The 21,467-nt window shown below is 41.4% G+C and overlaps 1 protein-coding gene across 12 annotated transcripts in view; it reads left to right on the forward strand.

Annotated features, from left to right (window-relative positions):
• The first annotated feature begins 17,865 nt into the window (after positions 1-17,865).
• The window catches only part of LOC148038546 (uncharacterized), a 72,824-nt gene continuing 69,222 nt past the window's right edge, over positions 17,866-21,467 (forward strand). For 8 of the 12 annotated variants that reach the window (XM_087673375.1, XM_087673349.1, XM_087673358.1 and 5 more), the window contains exon 1: positions 17,866-18,093. The gene's annotated coding sequence lies outside the window, so the exon portion shown is untranslated. Of the gene's footprint in view, positions 18,094-19,981; positions 20,175-21,467 lie in introns of all 12 variants that reach the window. The other 4 variants (XM_087673307.1, XM_087673324.1, XM_087673315.1 and 1 more) reach the window with 1 other exon arrangement.

Here is a 21,467-nt window from a genome sequence, read left to right on the forward strand (position 1 = left end):
TGTCCTCATGGACTATCGACCCGTGCCGGTGATGGCGTTAGGAAGAGGACGAGGTAGAGGCCTAGGAGGGCAGGCGCAAGATCCAATCATCTGTTGGACTTGTGGTCACCTCGATCATGTCTCATCATGCTGCCCTGAAAGAGAGCAGCAAAACAGAGACAAGGTTGACCAAAGGTGCGCAGAGTGCGGAATCACCCATCTCTTCATAGATTGCCCAAAGCGAAAGCCATCTTCTAGTTCAACCAATGTACCATCTATCTCATTGGGACTGTTTGGTGTCAAAAACCTCGATGGGGAGGCCACACCTATCCCATTGCGGGTCATGACTCGAGCCCAAACAAAGCAAGCCGGTATCTCTCTGCCAGGACCTAGCAATCTTGACATAGCCTCGATAGGGAAGAAAAGCCGTAGGCAGAAAAAGAAGAGATTGGAAGCTAAAGTCGCACTAAAAACCGAGAGTGCTACGACTCTGCCTGCTGGAAAGAAGGTTTCAAACGCAGAGACAGAGGCTTCAGCCCCTAAGATGGCCGAAAAGGAAAGCGCTAAGGTAGGGGAATACCCACATCCGAAGCGACAGTTAGAGGCCATAGAAAAGGTGAAGGAATGGGTGAAGTGTTGAGATATCGAGCTCCACTCGTGATATCCCAGGGTGACCGTTGTGCATTTATGTCACTGACTTGTCAGTTGTAGATGCGATTGGTACACCGCCCATGAATAATAGCTACATGACAGCTATCCTTATCTACTCTAGTTCGTGGCTCAGTTAGTATGCCACCTTAGTTAGTTGAGTTTGGTTTGAGACCCATATATAGGGTTCTTCTATTTCTTTGTATGTGAGTTCTTTTGGCTTACACAACTAAGAAGAGGAAAACTGTTTTTCAGCCTCCACCCTTGTGTGTATTCCCCCATTGTGCAAGCAAGAAAGCTACAAGTGAGACTCCTTCCTTCTCTCCCACAATCTTGACATGGTATCAGAGCCTTGTTCGTGGTAAGGAGCTCAAGAAAGCAAGCCAAGCTTGCGGTGTTCTGGTAAGAGGAGCAGTGTTGCTTTCATTTTCTGTTTTGGGAGCAGATCTCTGCAGGCAGCACAGCTGGAAATTGCAAGAGTGCATTGTCTCAAGTTGAGACGCCCTTCGCGGTGAAGCAAGAGGGCAGTATATGCTGCGGGACAAGGCTTTAGCCCTCGCTGACCCTATTTTTTTGATTTGAGGCCACTTTGGGGCGTGTTTTGGAGGCGGAAGTTTTTTGCATGCACTCAGGAAAAGGCCCAGTTTTATGCTGCACGACCACTTTTCTACAGGTCGGTGAAAAGTTACTGTAGAAATTGCATCGTATGCCTGTGCGCAGAGGCATTGGGAGTTACAGAATCATCCTTGTTGCCTGTTGATGCAAAATTGTCACTAGGAAGTGACTATGTGGTTAAATACCACTTTCGTCAGTTTTGTAGATTTGCCCTTGTGAGGCTGAAGCTGTGTTCTCTGCAGTGACAGAAATTTTTTGCAGTATTCTGTAATGGCGTCTGATTCTCTTTCACAGATTGTAACTGAAAAGCTTGACAAGAACAACTTCCAAGCATGGAAGTTTAGAATGACGAATTTCCTTATGGGAAAAGGATATTGGGAATTTGTTGCAGGAAATGAAGAAGAACCAGTTCTTCCTGATGTTCCCAATCAACAGCAAATGCAGGCATTTAAAGCATGGCATGAGAGAGCCAGAAAAGTTATGTACTGGCTATCTATCAGTATTTCAGACTCTATGATTGTGCATATTCAGGATGCTAGTACACCAAAGGAGGCATGGGATACTTTGTCAAAAATGTATAGCACAAATACGCAAGCCAGGAAAATGCAGCTCAAGCAAGAGTTGCATAATGTGCAAAGAGAAAATATGAGCATCAATGACTACCACATGAAGGTGAAGAAGATTACAGATGCACTTGCTTCCATTGGGTCGCCAGTGGAAGATGATGATTTAGTTTCTGTGACCTTGAATGGTCTAGGAAAGGATTATGCACAGTTCCGAACATCCATTTCCGTTCGTGAAATATTTCCTGATTTTGAGGAGTTGATTGCTCTTCTAATTTCTGAGGAGCAGAGAAATGGTGGTGCATCTTCTTCAGGAGGAACTTCAAAAGAAGTTGTCTTTTACTCAAATGCTGGAAGAGGTAGAGGCAGAGGTAGAGGAGGCCGATATGGAGGCCGTGGTAGAAATCAGAATATGCAGCAAACTCAAAAAAACCTGTCCTGTGGAGGAGGACGTGGTAACTCTAGAGGTAGGGGGAGCCAAAGAGGTCGTGGTGGATGGCAAAGAGGCCAAAATGCAAACAGTAATGTTGAATGCTACTATTGTGGTAAAATGGGTCATATAGCTAAAGACTGCTATAAAAAGCAGAATGACATCATGAATGGAAAACTGCAACAAGGGAATTATGCACCTTCTAGTAGATAGGGTGATGACAGAAATGAGCATTTGTTTATGGTGCAGCACATGAACAATTATGTGACAAGTACAGAAGAAAGCAATGATGTATGGTATGTTGACTCAGGTGCATCAAACCACATGACAGGTCATGCAGAATGGATGGAGGATGCAAGGAAAATGGAAAAACCAGGATTTGTGGAGACTGGTGATGATACTGCACATCCTATTGTGCAGATTGGAAAAATTCCTTTGTCTATGCAGGATGGGAAAAAGAAATACATGTCCGATGTATTTCATGTCCCGAATATCACCAAGAATCTGGTTTCTGTTGGTCAAATGGTTGAGCAGGGCTTGGAGGTCAGATTTAATCCTCATGGATGCTTTGTTGAGGATATGAAAAATAAAGGTCGCTTGATAGCAAAAGGAAAGAAGAAGGGCAGAATGTTTACGTTGGATGCAGACATGTCTGAATTGAGTGCAACAATGTTTGCACATGGGACCGGTGTAGTTGCAGATATTGATATCTGGCATAAACGCATTGGTCATGTTAATATACAACGACTTAAATAGATGCAGGCCCAAAATATTGTTGCAGGATTTCCTAAATTCAAGGTTGCAGAAATGCATAAGGTATGTGAAGCCTGCCAATTTGGAAAACAGGCAAGGAAACCATTTCCTAGACATGTTCAAGAGAGTGAGAAGCCATTGGAATTAATCCACTCTGATGTGTGGACTACTAAAGCTGCATCTCTTGGAGGCTGCCATTATTTTGTCACTTTTATTGATGACTATAGCAGAAAAGTTTGGGTGTATTTTATGAAAAAGAAAAGTGAAGTTTTTGGGCATTTCAAAACTCTTAAAGCTATGGTTGAAAAAGAAACAAGCCTGCAAATAAAATGCCTAAGGTCAGATGGAGGGGGAGAGTACCTCTCAAATGAGTTTGCAAGGTTCCTGCAGGAGCATGGCATGGTCATGTTCATGTGCTCTATAATACCATTCTAGGGTGGGGTGTATGGGGCGGTCAACTGATGCTTAATATCCCTCTCATAGCATAGCTACTCAAAAGCCTTAGATATATATTCACCCTCATTATTAAATCGTAGGCATTTGAGCCTATACCCAGTCTAGTTCTCAACCATGGCAAGAAAATGTTGAAACATATATAAAACGTTTGATTTTTGCTTAATAGGATAGGCCCCAATCTTATGTGAAAAATGATCTATTAATGTAACAAAACACTTTACATCCCCCAAGCACTAACAAGGTATGGGACTGTAAACATCTAAATGCATAAGAGCCAAAGGCTTCCCCACATGCATAGAACCACACTTTTTGTATGCGAATTACGAGTCTACTTGCCATAAAGACAATGATCACATGAATCAAAATAAGAGTAATCTAAGAACAGGAGATACAACGAATGGGTCAATACTTTCACATGTGCCTAAGGTGATGATGCCATGAAGATACATGTGAAAGATCAATACAAGGTCATACAATAGTTATGAAACCAATGGTGATGCGGGGTAACATGAAAGGAAACGACAACTCTGAGAGTGGGTAAAAGGTGCATCGGTCAGTTTAGAATCATCAAGAGATAAAGTTGCAAGAATGTAGGCTACAAAATCAGTGTTTAGTATAAGATTATCAAAATGTACTCTAATGCATTTATCTCCTCAATCTTCACACTAGACTTAGATACAATCTCAGTAGACTTTGCATTTTCCCATACTTTCCCCTTGCCTTTCTTATTGCACCTCTCATTACACACTTTTTGGCATTGTGGCCTAATGCGACATTGCTACTCATAATAATGACATGTCAAAGAGTACGTATGACCACATGACTTATTACAAGATTTCCCATGAGATTGATACTTGCCTCTATTAGGCTATGAGTCTTTACCTCAGTTATTATTACCATTTCCACCATTTCTGCCTTTAACAATCAATGCATGAGAAGTGTGGGTTGCATCAATATTCTTCCCATTTCAGTAGAGCACTCTCTACATCACTGCATTTAAAACCATCCTTATGGGGATTAGCACTCATAGCAGTACAAAAAGTATCCATGACTCTCAAGCTATGTAACAAGCAAAAACAAATACTTTGTGTTATCCTCAAATTTGATGCCCTACAAAACAAGCCTACTGGAAATAAAGTGGAACTCATTCGAATGAGTAGACATAGGTGTGCCCTCCTTCATGCGAAGGTCCACAAGCTTCTTCAACCAACACATTTGAGAGGCCAATACAACTGAGAGCCAATACATCTAAGAGGCATGACTCTTATTGTCATAAAGATCAAGGATCTTCTTCCATAACTCATACACACTGCCCTCAATAGAGATAACATTAAAGCACATTTGCTTAGACAAAGATAGTAGAGATAACATTGAAGTACACTTGCTTAGACAAAGACAATAGAGATAACATTGAAGTACTCTTCCTTAGACAAAGTTAGTACAACAGACTTGCATAACTCATCAAGCTCATCCCAATCTTCTCTATCCTAACTTTCTGGCTTTATAACCTTTGTCTTCAATGGCCTAGCCTACTTCTTTTGTACCAATACTTGCCATATTTGCATCTTCCAATATTAAAAGTTGTTACCATTAGGCTTTACAATGTTGAAAATAGCACTATCAACTAATGCATGAGAAGTATTTTCCATAGTGACTGCGAAGGACTACAAATGACAAGAGAACATGCTACTATAATTATAGTGAAATAGCCCCAAAAACTGTGTCAAAATGTGGGCAAAAGGGCAGGAACAAAAAAGCGTATAATTGCCTACAAACTACAATCAAAAGAGTTCCAAATCAAAGTGTCTACTTTCCAAAATATTTCTTTAAAAACATATATACAACACTATTGTAATAAATATAACAGTGTATTGTTGGGGATAAAGGTGCCTCCGCTAGCTGCCTATGTATTACTACACTGACAATCACCACCACTGCACACTGCAAGTGGCGGGCGCCTGTCACCGTCACTTTATTCTTTATTATTTTTAGTAACAGTTTGAATAAAGGAAGGCCCGGTCACACATTGTGACTATTGGAGTTCCCATTTCTTGTCTCTCTCTTTCTTGCTCTTGCTCTCCCGCCATAGCTCTCGAGTGCAAGCTTCGATCCTTTTCACCTTTCAACTGGTATCAGAGCACGGCTTCCCGACTCTTGAGCTTGGCTCATGGCATTCTCAGCTTCCCATTGTTGACTCCCCACTCGCATTGGGTCTCCTTCCCAGCAGCCATAGCTCATTCTCTTGAGCTCCTGTCGCTCCCCGGCTTCCCGAGCTTCTTCCCAACCTATTGAGGCACCATCAAGGCATTGACATTGAGGTATTGCTTCATTATTTCAAAGTTTTACTTCAGTCCATAGGTCTAGGTAAACAGGGTTTTCACAGGTTGTGGGCAGCCATAGCTCACACCTCTTGGAGCTTCCTTTACCTGGATCTTGCTTCCAGCCTATCAAGGCTTGCTGAGGCTTGGTGTAGGCCTTCTTTGGCCCCCATTTGTGCCCCCTTTGGGCCCCATTGTTGACACGTGGGACAGCAGACCCCCCTAGGTAGCTCACGTTTTTTTTGCTCTTATTTCAAAATCTAGCCCAAAAATAACTCTTTTTGTCATATCTCGGGCATTCGGAACCCGATTTAGGCAAGATAAGAGTCTAACTTGGGGTTTTGGCACGGTCCGAACGTGATGGTGATGTCAGATTTGCCAAATTCTAATGACAGGATATTTTGCAACAGATTTCAAGTCTGAGACAGTATGTATTTGTATGCCTATGGTTTGCCTATGGATTTGAGCTTGGATTGAGCACTGATTTGCTCAATTTACAGAGGTTATATGCTGCTGGAAACTTGAGGGCTGAAGCTATTTATGCTACAGTTGGGTTATGCCTATTGGTCACGGGGTGCTCCCGACTACTCGATATGATATCATGATGTATTTGGACTATGCCACATGTATTGTTTATGCTCCGGAATGCTTTTGAGCTGAGATTAGAGCTCGATTTAGCTTTGACTATCACTTCTTTGCAGCTTGCATTTCATCTATGACATGGTTTATGCCTAGGCTACCCAGTATGGGTTATGATGTCTTGGTGAATGCTTTATGCTTTGGCTGTGGATGGCAGTTTTTTGAGCTCGTCTCGACATTCATTTGAGTATTCCCTTGAGCAATTGGACATTGACTTGGATTTTTCCATTACGACTTGGCTTTTTCATTACGACCTTGGATGCTATTGAGGCATTGTCTTGGTTACCTATCTTTGGTACTTTGACTTAGTTTGCTTGAGTTGTTGAGCTCGTTTATCCACCTTTTGAGCCAGTGGGAGCATCTTGTATGCTTGACCGACATTGAGCAGGAGGTTTATGCTATTGAGCATTTTGTAGATACTTGAGACTTTGGGATCTCTTACACTTAAATGTTGCATAGTTCATGCACTGATATCTTGGAGTTACTTTTAACTTGATCTTGGGCTTTGCACTCTTGTGAGCATACACCTACTGGTGTCATGTCTTGCCAGTGTTATGTATACTTTTCCCTATTGTCCAGGGGGTATGCCTACTTATTGACGGATGCTTTGGTGACATATTTGGGTGTTTGCTCAGGGTCTTGATGGCTGTTTGGTGTTGATTTATGCTCGTTTATGGCTAGTCATGTCTTGGCTATCATTTATTGACTTGGTGCAGTGATTTGGTCAGCAATTGACTCTCACAGTACCTTGCTGTCATTTATTACACCAGGCATATAACTCCGGACTGACATGGATTTTTCATGCTGAAATATTCTCAAATGACGTATTTTCACTAGTACTTGGTGGGTAGCAGCTTTGGTTACACTTTTCTCTCCATTTTGGTGATTTTTTGGTCATTTTCTGCAGTAAACAGCAAGCAATTTTGAACTGTCTATAGTCTTCCAACCTGCATTATGGCGAGTTCGTCCACTGATCATGCTATTTTCAACATCACTAAGCTTGATGGTACGAATTACTCTTATTGGAAGAGCCAAATTCAGCAGATATTGGTGCAGAAATCGCAGATCAAACCATTGAGGTTGAGCGGGCATCCGCTTGCAGCTATGCCAAATGAGGAATGGCTTGAGCTTGATGAGTTATGCAAGGCCACTATTGTGTTATCTCTCACAGAACAGGTTCATTACAATGTATTTGAGGAAGAGCAGAGTGCATGGCAATTGTGGGATAAAACCAAGAATCTCTATGACAAGAAAACTCCAGTGAATCAGATGTATTGGTGGCTGAAGCAGCTTATGGATCTATGCATGAAGGAGAATGTGACTATGTCTACTCACTTGAGCCAGTTCCATGCTATACTCAAGAACTTGACTTCGCAGAGGACATCACTTTTGCAAAGGATGTCACTCCTCTTTTCTTGCTTGGTACTCTTAATGAGTCATGGGATGTATTCCACACTGCATTATGTGCCTCTTCTGCTACCTTGAAATTATCTGATGTTGAGAGTGCTCTTCTGCAAGAAGAGGTTAACCATAAGAATTTGGATGCCTCTCATGTGTCGCATGCTATGACAGTTCGAGGCAGGAATGATGGGTATGGAAAGCATGGTAATGGCAGTGGTCGTGGACGAGATTTCTCAAAAATCTCAGTCCAAGTCTTATGGGAAGTCACGTAGCAAATCCCGTGGCAGGAATACATATGTTACTTGTCACCATTGTGGGAAAAAAGGGCCATATTAGGCCACAATGCCATGAACTACGCAATGAAAGGTGCAAAGATAAGGGGAAAGACAAAGTGCAGGATAAGTCTTTTGATCACAGCATAGTGCCTGCAAAGTCCAGTGTTAAAATTGAAGAGATCAATGTTATGCAACGTGAGGATGTTGATAATGATTATATCCTTGCAGCTTCTTCTAGTGCTTTGTAGATGACAGAGATACACTCTATGTATGCACAGTGTTGGCCCTTGGACTCAGGTGCGTCCTTTCATGTGACACCTTACCGAGAGTGGTTTCATTCATACCATATTATTTTGGGTTCTGTGCGCTTGGGTGATGACAACTCTCTTGACATTGTGGGCATTCGTGATGTTAGACTGCAGTTTCCTTCTGGCAGTAGTTTTGTTATGCAGGATGTACGTCATGTACCTGCTTTGACATGCAGTCTCTTGTCAGCTAGAGAGCTTGATGATGCAGGTTATCATGTATCTTTTGGAGACTCTACATGGAAGATCACTCGTGGCAGACTTGTGATTGCAAGAGGTGCCAAGGCTGGCAGCCTCTATCCCTTGATTGTATCCGCTTCTTCCCTTGATCATGTTTTATATGTGGGTTCTATCCCCCATGTATCTCTTTGGCATACCCATTTGGGCCATCTGTCTTTGAAGGGAATAAAAATGCTTTCTGGTTTGCATTACTTACCACCCCTTCATTATGGATGTTTTGATTCATGTGAGCATTGTCTTTATGGCAGGCAGACTAGGTCTACGCATAAGAAGTTTGGTAGACCATGCATGAGTGAGCCCTTGGCATTTGTACATTCGGATGTCTATGGGCCCATGCCTTGTCAGTCTATGGGTGGTGCAAAGTATTTTGTTACGTTCATAGATGATTTTTCACGGAAAGTTTGGGCTTATCCCATTAAGCTGAGATCCAATGTCTTGGCTATGTTTCAGAGATGGCTTGCATTGGTTGAGAACCAGTCTGGGTATAGGCTAAAATGCCTAAGGACAGATAATGGGGGTGAGTATGTCTCACGTGCTTTTGAGTAGTTATGTGATGAGAGGGATATTAAGCGTCAATTGGCCGCCCCCTACACCCCCCCCCCCCCCCTAGAATGGTTTGGCTGAGTGGATGAATAGAACCATCCAAGAGCATGTACGCTGTATGCTTAGCCATGTAGGCCTACCACAGAGCTTTTGGACTAAGGCAATTAGTATAGCTGTGCATGTCATAAACAGATCACCTTCTAGTGGTTTGGATTTCCAGGTTGCAGAGGAGGTATGGACTGGAAAACCTCCCTCTTATGCGCATCTCCATGTCTTTGGATGTGAGACATTTTGCCATGTGCCCAGGGACAAGAGAAGTAAACTGGATCCTAAGAGTGTCAAATGCATTTTCCTTGGTTATGGGGATGCAGGCGAGATGGGTTACCGTCTCTAGGATCTGCAGGCGCGGAAAGTCATCCACAGTCATGATGTAGTCTTCCATGAAGACAAGATGCATCGGCAGCCTGAGAAAGTTGTTGAGATCCGTAGGGTCATACTTCAGGAGAAGCCGAGAGCTCCCCCACAACCATTTAGATAGCCTACAGTTGCAGCAGATACTCATGGTCAGGGTGTTGGATAGGCAACTGGGCATGCAACAGAGCCTGCCGTGAAACGGTCTATTAGAGAGAGACGTCCACTTGATAGATTTTAGCCCTTCATGCATTATGTCTTGGTTACAGATGCAAGAGAGCCTTTCACTTATGATGAGGCTATGCGCAGGGGTGACAGTCACTCCTGGGAGAGGGCTATGCAGTCAGAGATAGACTCCTTGCATAAGAATGACACTTGGGATTTGGTTTCCTTGCCTATGAGCAAGAAGGCTTTGCCATGCAAGTGGGTGTACAAGCTAGAAAGTACCCTTGGACACCCCAAGCCGGCATACAAGGCTAGATTGGTAGCAAAGGGTTTTAAGCAGGAGCATGGTGTGGACTTTGATGAGGTCTTTTCTCCTGTGGTTAAGATGACCACCCTGCGCTTAGTCTTGGCTTTGGTTGCTCAGTTTAACTTGGATTTATACCAGATGGATATCAAGACGGCTTTCTTACATGGGGACTTGCATGATGAGATTTATATGGAGCAGCCTAAGGGCTTTGCAGAACCTGTCAAGGAGCACCTAGTGTGCAAATTGAAGAAAAGTCTTTATGGCTTGAAGCATGCACCTAGGGAGTGGTACCATAAGTTTGATGTCTTTATGCAGTCACAGGGCTACAACATGAGTGCTATGGATCTGTGTCTTTACACGAAGAAAGCCCGTGATGGTTCTTTATTGATTTTAGTACTCTATGTGGATGATATGCTGATAGCAGGGAAAGCTCATGATGAGCTAGATGCTCTTAAGGCTCAACTCAAGAAAAGCTTTGAGATGAAATATCTGGGACAGGCCTCTCACATACTTGATACGTGCATTAGACGCAACAGGCATCAAAGACTCCTCTACTTGTCATAGGGGGAGTACATTCATAAAGTCCTTGAGTGCTTCCGCATGCAAGACGTAAAGCCTATTGGCTATCCATTGCCTTCTTATGTGAAGGTATCACAGGTTGATTGTCCGCAGATAGATGAGCAGAGGGCCGAGATGGCCAAGATTCCCTATGCATCCGCAGTGGGCAATCTTATGTATGCCATGATCGCCACTCGTCCAGATATTGCCTTTGCAGTTGGTGTTGTGGCATGCTATATGGCTACACCTGGCAAGAAGCATTGTGATGCCGTGAAAGGTATCATGAGGTACCTGAAGGGCACTGCAGATATATGCATATGCTATGGCAGCTAGGATACAGGAGTCGTGGGGTACACTGACTCTGATTATGCAGGACATGCAGATAGCAGGAAGTCCACTTCCGGCTATGTATTCACCTATGCTAGAGGTGTTGTTTCTTGGATGTCCAGGGTGCAGAAATGCACGACCCTTTCTACTACAAAGACCGGGTACGTTACAACCACTAAGGCTTGCAAAGAGGCCATTTGGTTGTTGACCTTGGTACTGATGCTATCCCTACACTGCATTCGAATTCTATGAGTGCTATTCAGTTAGCCAAGAATCCGATCTTCCATGTGAAGGCAAAACACATTGAGGTGAGGTATCACTTCATACATGGGGTCGTTGAGGACAAGTCTGTTGATCTTGTCAAGATCTCGACTGACCAGAATCCTACAGATCTACTCACAAAAAGCCTCTCTACAGAGCGCTTTGCCTTCCTCAGGAGGTTGATGGGTGTGGGATGAGAAGACGTCTTTCCTCATCCTATTGTACATGTGTACATGTTGTACCATCTTTCTTCTTTTTTCTTTTCACTCCTCACTAGGGCAGATTCGCATTTAAGTGGGAGGTTGTTGGGGGTAAAGGCACCTCCGCCTAGCCGCCCGTGTATTACTACACTGACAGTCACTGCCACTGCACACTACAGGTGGTGGGCGCTTGTCACCATCACTTTATTCTTTATTATTTTAGTGACAATTTGAATAAAAGAAGGCCCTGTCACACATTGTGACTGTTGGAGTTCCCATTTCTTGTCTCTCTCTTTCTTGCTCTTGCTCTCCCACCATAGCTCTCGAGTGCAAGCTTTGATCCTTCTCACCTTTCATTTATATCAATCCAACTATGGACAAATAGACAAGATAGAAAGCTCCCATCGCTAGCAATATGTAGATAGCAACCAGATATAAAGAATACAACTAGTAGTGAATAAGCATAGACCATCGTTACTAAAGACTATCACAAACTCAAAGTGTCAGTAAACCATACATCCCATAAGCATATACATCATGCATGTAGAAGGTCTCAAGAGAAACTCCTCCAAAGATCTAAAAAATGAACAACTAATTGAGCAAAGAGCAACACTACTCAGTACATAACCAATATGCATGTATAAATCACTAATAATTTTCTAACTGGGATAAGTGTTGGTGTCCAAAGCATATGGAATCAAATCAACCCACAAACAAAAGTAATTGCATAAAGTAGCATACATGAGAGCATAGATATAAGTTACACAAGTTCCACTATCTCAAAGAACCAAGCTCTACCAAGTAAAGGAATGTGTCTCCCACTAAAAGTGAATCCAAAATGCAAAGTGAGCAAGCAAAGCTCAAGATATAAGTGACATAGCATCCGAGAAGCCCAAGCACATCTAAGAGACATCTGAGAACATTGGCATCCCATAAATCTTCAATGCCTATAAGTAGAATCATTGAAGTGATTGACCAAAGACCAAGTATATCAAATGTAGCTCAAATCCAAGTGGAAAGGCATGGCATAATCATAGCCAAGTGCATGCATCAATGCTAGGCATCATTGTAGACATGTAGCATACATGAAATACCATGCAGACACAATAGGCATAACCTTTCCCCATGAAATAGCTTGCTAATTACATTGTTATGGTAGTGAAAATCTTGTCAAAATAGAGCTAATGTGAGCTCAAATGTATCACAAAGGCACCATCATACATCCACAAATGATCCAACATCAAATACATAAGCATATAGGCATTGGTAGAGGCAATAGTGAACTCTAATAATTGAGAAAACACTATCTCAAACCTATAACAACAAGTTTTTTGTATATTATAGCCAATAACTGAAAGCTTATACATCAAAGGAGTGCCCAATCACAAGATTTGAATGTTGGGAAAGTTGCTAGATGCTTGTGTACGAATGCAAGAGTGCCACATGAGGCAGATGATCTGTAGGAAGTTAAGAAAGAACTGCTGGAAATCAAGCACAACTTGTAGCAATTCATGTTGTTGTATTGTGTGTGGGTTGGGGATCATTATAGAGCCTCAAGCAAGGCTTGATGAAACCTTTGTGATCCTTGGAATAAGCCATGACAAGTATGGAACAAGCTGGCATCAATAGTTACCTTGGAAAGAAGAGGGAATGATAGCCATGGAAGCTTGAGCTAAAGATATGTCACAAGCTAGAGTCATAGAGGAAGATGCTCCTCGAATGGTAGTTGAAAGGTGAGTAGAAGGTGAAAGCACGAGCGAAAACAAGAAGAGAGCAAAAGCTATGGAAGTTCAAGCAAGAAGAGAGAGACCAGTGATTGGAAACTCCAACAATCACTATGTATGACATGCCTTCCCTTATTCTATATGTTACTAAAAGAATATAGAATAAAGTGACAATGATGAGCACCTGCCATCTACTGTGTGCATGTGTGCAAGTTAATATACAAGTAAATGTAGGCAGCTAGGCATAGGTGTCCTTTAACCCCCAAAAATTTAGAGGAAATCTCCTAGAGCTAGATTCCATAGGTCTTTCCAACGATTAATCTCTTTTTTCTCGTGTGCTTTGGACATACTATAATTGAGATTAACTATGGGTGATAGCCAAACATGCTGGAGAAGTGATGGGTCACCTCTCATCTTGGGTTCACCTATCTACCTTAGGCTTCTAATAATATTTTTCCAATTCTTTGATAATGCATTGACCGTGCAGGACTCTTTGATTGTAAACTCTAGGTCTGCAACTAACATGTATTCCCACCCAAGATCTTGCGATTACACCTTGATTGGTTGGCCTTGGACATCCACCCTCTCATTATCATTGCCCAAGGGGGATCTTGATCAAGTTTCATTGTTAGCTTGGATGCCAACCTTGAGGCTTTGTCCTTAATTACTTCGACTCCTAACCCATCATTTGACTTGGAATCACAAATGAGGTTCCATGCAATTGAATGCTAGTTTTTGCCCTTAGCAGTTTTACCCCACACAAAGTTTCTACATAGCCTCTCTACGATTTCCCAGTTGGCCTTAGAAAAGACATTTGTTATAGCAATAAAAGTGGCTATAGGGTATACCATAGTGTTGACAATGATAATCCTCTTAGCAAGTTTGATTGGTAGATTATGGAACTTGGCTACCTTCATCTTGGCCTTATTGAGCCAATCAAATATCTACTTACTTGTTAGACCTAGGCCCAAAGGAACCCCAAGATTCATAGACAAGCCCCAAAAACCATCTTACAAAATGGTTGACCAAAACCCATCCAATTCAAAGTTGCTAAGTTGAAGCCCTAGCATACTTTGTCATATGCTTTATCCATGTCCATGTCAACAAGGATAAATTTCCCATTATTTTTGTATGCTAGGTCCATGGAGAAGGTCATATTTAAAATCACATCATGTATGTGGCATCCCTATAGAAAACCATGATGTCCCTTGTGTAGTGTCTTTGTGGTAACAAATGCTTAATCCAAAGAGAGATGGCTTTAGCTACAATCTTGTAGCATACATTCAACGTAGTGAGTGGATGCCATTGAAACAATTGGACTCATTCAGTGGACTTTGAAATTAATCTAATTATCCCATAATTGACGAGCTTAGGAAGATGCCATCCAAACAGTGCATCTCTTAATGCAATAAGCACTCCAGTCTTCCTCCTTCGTCGTAATCTCTTGAGTTGTGAAAGCATCAAGCTTCTTGCTTCAAATCAAACTCTGACGCGTAGCTCTCTTTGATTTTGAGCACAGTCCTTGAACATTCCATGTGATTAGAGATAACTTGTGGAAGCTACTCATAGTAAGTGTAATCATTCTCCTTCATCTCATCATTATCTTCTAAGGCTACATAAATGTTCCTGCCTCACGACTAGGGGCATCCTTACCATTTGTTTGATGGAGATTTTATTCTTCTTTCCATTGCCACCCTTCTTGGTGGTTGTGGGAGGTACATTCTCCTTGTCTTTCTCAACTTGTATGAGGTGCCCCTACTTACTTATCAGGTTTCTCCTTAATTAGTTTCTCTTCTTAACATATTTGCTTCCCCACATTTGTTCTTTTCCTACATATACTATTTTTGTCCCAAGGTCTTCTTGGCTCCTCACTCTCTAGGGGATGTCACCACTTCCTTCTTCCCTTGATCTTGATACAAACTTTGATCCTCCTCCTTCTGTTTTTCCTGCTGGCTTGAGTGCTTAGGACATTTTTTTTGGCAAAGTGTCTAGTCTCGTGACAATGGTAGCATGAATTTGGGAAGAATGCAAAAATGAACCTTGATTGTGACTTCCAACCCATTAGGGTCGAAAGCTTGGAGGAGCTCTAGGAATAATGTCCCAAGTGAGGGTGCATGGATGCACAATACCTTCCCAAGAATGTTAGAAAGTGTACTAATTTTTCTATTGATCTAGTTGGGTAGTGCAGGAAAGGTGACTTGAACTATGCACTCATGTGCCAAGTTGTCAGTTGGGGAGAAGCAGGGAGTTCATGACAATGTGTAGACATAGTTGCCCTTATAGCTGAAGGTGAGGATCCACTCTCCCACTCTTACTGCAAGCCAACCAGGGTGAAGAAGAACCCTTGTCCCACAAAACGATACTACACTAGATTGGCCCTAGCACAATAGGTAAGCAAGGACCAATGGTTGAAGTCACTCTAGAATTTTCACCATGAAGAAGAACACAAATGCGTTTGAGAAATCTAAGTACATTATTTAAGCCTATGAAGTGAGAAGGCCATTGGTGCTCTAAGCACCTTTTGCTTGTCTTGAATCTAGGCTTTCCTTTCCTCCTTGAAGAACTATTTGATCTCTCCTTTGAGCTCCTTCTCAATGATGACCATATCCACTCAATCATTTTTAGCAATGGTGAGGAAGTCCATGCCCATGGTATCTTCATTCCTCCCTACCTTCTATTCATGGGTGACGATTCACCACCCTTAAAGCTTGTCTTCCCATTGCTTGTTGCTTGCATGAAGGGGAAGGAAGGGCCACATGACCCCCCTCCCTAGTGTGCAAAGTAATGCCTTAAGTGGCACTAATGGTAGTTAAGGAGACTTTGAAGTTTGAAGGATGATTCAAGAACAAATGGTGTGTAGCACTCCTAGAAAGAGGTAATTAGATGAGCAATTTATAACTTCTCTTTTTGTTATTCTTTGTAGACATATGATTATATAAGAACATATTTTTGGAGGCTTAATCACTTAAGCAATATATTATTCTTTTCAAGTTTGTATATGAATGTGAGTGTGATAAATGTCATTTTGTATTTACAAGTAATCACGAAGTCAAACCTTCTAGGCTAATGGGTTCCCCAATTGTACCATCTAGTAAGCCTTTCCCCCAAATTCTACACACTCCATCTTTTAAGCCATTTGCAAGAGTACTTTGACAAACAAAGTTCACCTCATCATCACTTGCAATAGATTTGGTCAAGCATGCAACTCAATTAGTTTATCACTTGAATGGCATAATGCTAGTCTTTACTTTCATAATCTAGTTTGCCTATTGAGTTGTTCATAATAATCCAATAACAATGTATTAACCCTTGCTTCTTCAATATCCTTGATAAACTTACTCCTTGGAACCCATCTACATGTAGGGAAATTTTGTATGTTAGAGTTTTCTTGGTGTACGTTGTCAAATGTGTGGAGGGGTGATGTAGACCTTTCTTATGGGATTTTTTTGAACACTAGTGGTCCGTGTGGAGGGGAGAGAAAAGTTATTATGTCACGATCGGTTAATCCACATTGAGTAGCCATTTATTTGCTTGCATGATAATGACAGATTGACTTTTCTACCATCCTTGTGCAAGTCCATTTGCCTACATGAGGAGGGGATCTTAGGCCAATTACACATTACTCAGCCTATGAAATTTTAGGGTAAAAAGGGAACAATGGTGTGCAAGATGAGGATTAAACATCCACACTAGTCAGAATGTCGATGCAAACCAAATTTGTCATGGATGGGGAATCCTATCTTGGTGCACTATTTTTAAGGGTGACAAGTTCAAGTTTCCCAAGTTGCTTGTTTGCTTTGAAAAAGCTCAATCCAATTGCAAAAAAGAGGAGAATAAGAATCAAACCTAGGAAGATGGATAGTTGACTTTCAAAAAAGAAAGTGATGCCACTCATAGTAGAAATCTAGTAACCTTTAGAGTGGATGTCAGACTTTGTGCTATGCACATATTGGGAAATGGCCTATTGTGACCACTCTTATTATGATTCAATGTGTCTACTAAACCTAGGGTATGGGGGCCAATAAGGTTACGACCCTTGAAAGGATAATAGGTGCCCCCCTCTAAAGAATGACACTCTTGGTGTCTTTCATCCATGCAATGAGCAAATGAAATACTGCTTTTGGTTTGTTCTTGCTTGCAATTATTTCACCCCACTATTGGCGCGTAACTGGAACATATTTTTTTCCAAAGCATGTTTGCCATAGCCATCACTAATTTAGGCAAGAAGACTTTGAACACCTTCCCACCATGTCCATGGACCATGCATGACCTTCATTTTGGTGGTAGAAAGCGAGTTGGATGACGAGACCTTGCCGATGTTGAAGTTGGGTGGTGGTCTATTGGTCGTGACCACACTTCCTCCAAGCCCCTCAAATTTGAAGGGCTACCCAACTTTTCATTTAGAAGGACTTAGAGGACCTCTCCTTTTCTTTTTAAAGAGTTTGGAAGGGCATATAGCTATTTTTCTAAAATTCTTACCTTTCTTTTGAAGGGTAATATATGTATCACCCTTCTTTAGAAGGCCAAAAAACCCTTTGAAGGGTGTTGCAAACTTCAAATGTCAGGCCTGCCTGAGTTCCCCCTTCAAGGGTGGGTGGTTTTCGGCGGCAGGCCCTTCGCATTACATCGCATTGTCATTAATTACGTTTGTAATTTGGTGGTTGCTTGTATAATCATAATAATAAATAATAATAATAATAATAATAACAGTAATAATAATAATAATAGAAGAATATAAGAAAAAGGTGTGGCTCTTCCCCTCATTGCCTTTTGTGTTGAGCGATCACCCGCAGTGGCTATTCATTCCATTGTAGGAGAAGGAGAAGGAGAAGAAGCAATAGCAGCAGGGAGGCTGAAGACGAACACCAGGCAAAACGCGCCGAAACAGGGAAGACCACCTTTAGAGGAAGGACGGTGATACGAAGGAGCCGTGCCCGGTTTACGTATCATCACATTTGCGGACCGCCTACCACAGGTCAGTCGATCGCCTCACCATTGCTTCCCGCAGGATTGATCATACGAAAGATCGAGCAATTTGTGCCAACTGTGAAGTTTGTCCTTCTAAAATGTCTACCTATCGATCGAGCTATCCTGTGCAGAAGCTATGAAAAAGTTTTGTTTTTTAAGATACATATTTCGAATTATCATCTTTAGGACGTTCGCCGAATTCGCAAGCATGGATCGCAGATTTGTTTTTGCAGAATTTCGCAGTAGATGAACACGTTCATGACTGCGTCATGCAGACACGTTCAAAGGCTTAAAATCATATGAAGTTTCCTGCCAGATAAAGATCCTGACGCTTTAGAAGTCTTGCCTATAGGATTGGTCAAAATAAAGTATTCAAAACGTTAGATGAGATTTATTGACTGATTAACAGATTCTGAAAATGAAAACTCCTAATTGACATCCTCAAGAGTTAGTTGCCAAGCATCTGGAGAAGTTCTGATGTGTGCCTATCATAGCTTATGAAAGGTAGACTGGAATGTCTGGAAGCACACTGGAAAGTGTCTGATTTGACTTTACAGGATCCTAAATTATCTTCAGTGTTAGAATGTGCTGCAAATGCCCATTTGCTTGGACGAAGTTAGGGAACTTGAGTTGAACCTTTGAACCTGAACAAAGGTCTTCCTTCTTGTAAATCATGTCACAATTATATTGCCACAAGTGGCTAGGTATCTGATATTTTGATATTGATATCAATGCACTAAATATTGTGCCATTTCATACTTGTAATTTTAATCATTAAGGAGATTTTGCCAGTAGATAGCTGCAGGTTACTTGGGGATGAACATAAGTGCAACAAGTTTCTGGCTTCTATATACTCATGTTTCAAGTCTCTAGGTCTTTAGCTTTGTGTCTATGCATATAGAGTTTCGCACTTGTCCTTGAAATTGGGATTCCTTAGCGTGGTGCTCAATTTCTACTCAATCAAGATTGATTCTGCCGCTTTTATGCTTAGATCCAAAGTTGTTTTCCATGTGGCCAAGTTGGCGGGTTGTTAGTGGGCTGTCTTAAAGACATGCTATATGATTCCTATGAATAACAGTAACCAGCAATACATACTAGTGGACACAAGCATATGTAATCATTTTGGTCCTGAATGAAGATTCCTTACCATGACCCTCAATTTCTACTTAATCAAAGGTTGATTCTGCTAGCTTTATTGTTTAACCTGAAATTGTTTTGTTGTGTGGCACATGCATTCACATGTGTTGTGATCCATAAAGTCCTTTGTTTGCTGTATGAAATAGCACAAACTTGATTTTATCTTTAGACTTTTCCTTGAATGGTGGCATTTGAGCTCTTGCAGAGGTTGAAACATGTCTCAGAACCTACTCAACCACACACACTCGTTATTCACCACCAGTCTTGAACTAAGCAGAGTCCATTGGCTTCATCACATTGGAATCACAGATGTTGCGACATCATAACATGAGGAAATTCATGTTTTTCACTGCTAAGATTTCCGAGGAAACAGGACTTTGCTTAAGAAGAACAGTCCTTAAATTTATATGTGATGTCTGAACAAGGGCATAGAAGACATTCTGGCCCATGAATGGCGTACCCTGAAGAAGTTCCATGAAGACATGAACACTTTCCAACACATTAAAGTCATCAAAACTGTACAAATCATGGAAAGAATGTAACTTCTTTTTAAATGACAGGAACTTACATATCAAGGATGTTGTGTACTTAAAGATAATTTTACATCTTACATGCCATGTTATTTCAACATCAATGGCCTGAAGGCAAACATGCTGTAACACTGAACTTGTAGTCTGGCCAGAGCCTATGTTCTGGGTAGTTACTAGTTCAGTTTTTTTGAAGCTCGTTATGTCACAGTGATTCCTGTGTATCTGCAGGTGATGGGGATACTCTCAACACACTTTGTGGTTTAGGGTTGAAACATGGAAACTGAAGTCTGGATCACCACTATCTTAAGTGGAGCTAATGCTGCCTTATATGTAGAGAACTGGAACTCTTTCTTGAAATGTCGAGGTGCTTGGCTATGTAAGCATCGACCTGAGGCTGAACGTGGAAAGGTTTGGGCTTGAGGTAAATGACTATACAAGGCCGTCGCCTATTGCAGATAAGGCAAAGAATTGAGGCTTGAATGGTGAAACAGACATTCAGAAGTGCTCAAATTTTGCATTAGCACGAAGCTTCAATGTTGTGGATGTGTATTATATGCTCTTAAGCTACTGCCAAGAGCTTGTACACATTAGTGGAAGAAATTCTCTCAATCTAACTCGTGCTCTACTTGAGTCATGATGACTGATGTATTCTTCAGTTGAGACTGGACATTCCCATGGATGGCCTCATGCATGTATGCTGTCATCCTTGAGAAACAGAAACTTGTTTGCCTTATTGACTCAAAAAATGTGTAAAGTTGCAAACTCTCACCATCAGTGCAGATAGATCTCTTTTCATTCTCATCCTTATTGCCTTCCAAGTGTCTGTGGTAAACTTCAAAGGCTAGCTCTGTTTGTACTTTCCAGCAATGGGTGCTGGGGGAGGGCATATCGTATGTTTTACGATTTCGCCATGGAGTTTATGTAATCAATTTCTTTTTGAAACTGAATCATCAAGTTTGTTTCAAATTTGCCATACTTTTGCCTATAGATTAAACCTGATCTACAATGCTCATGCAAGATGCTAAGCACACAGTGCAGAAAAGGTAAGTAAAGGTTGTGCCTGCTTGATTATTTCTTACTTATTTCTAGTGTTCAAATTCAATTTCTCACTTCACCAGCAATTCTGCAAGCATTGTATTTGAGCGGGCTGTGCTAAGCACATCAGTTTGAGCTCAATCTGAAATTTCAGGATATTGTGTTGGTGATTGTATTTAGTAGTCTATGTAAGGTTGCTTGAGGGTGTCAAAGTGATTCTTGTGTATTGTGAGTTAAAAAGGTCACTAAGGCTGCTCATGGAAGACAAAGGAAAGAGGGCTTTGTAACATGGTATTGTTGACTCTAAACGTTACGTGTTGGATGCACTACTTATATGATTAAAGAATCCTTTTCATTCAATCAGAAAGCACATGGAAAAATTTCGAAAGTATTTACAGAAACAATCCATGTCCAATGAACAAACTATCAAGAAATTGGAGCGAGTTTCAAGTTCTTTAGAGCTATGTCTATGGTGATTTCAAAATGTGTATCACCTCTGGGTATTTACAATATGTTAATGGTATTAGATCTTTTGGTTGTCTTGTCTACTTTAGACAGACAATCAGAGCTTATGGTGGGAAGTACAAAAGCTGAATTTTTACTGAGCCATGATCATCAAGCACTGATTTTTGAGATGCTTGGTTTTTATGTTTTTCTTTTTGGAGGTACAAAATTGTTT

This window comes from Lygodium microphyllum, chromosome 3 (genome assembly GCF_053477565.2).
Source record: "Lygodium microphyllum isolate KBCC chromosome 3, Lygodium_microphyllum_v1.1.10, whole genome shotgun sequence".
In the NCBI taxonomy this organism is placed as follows: Eukaryota; Viridiplantae; Streptophyta; class Polypodiopsida; order Schizaeales; family Lygodiaceae; genus Lygodium; species Lygodium microphyllum.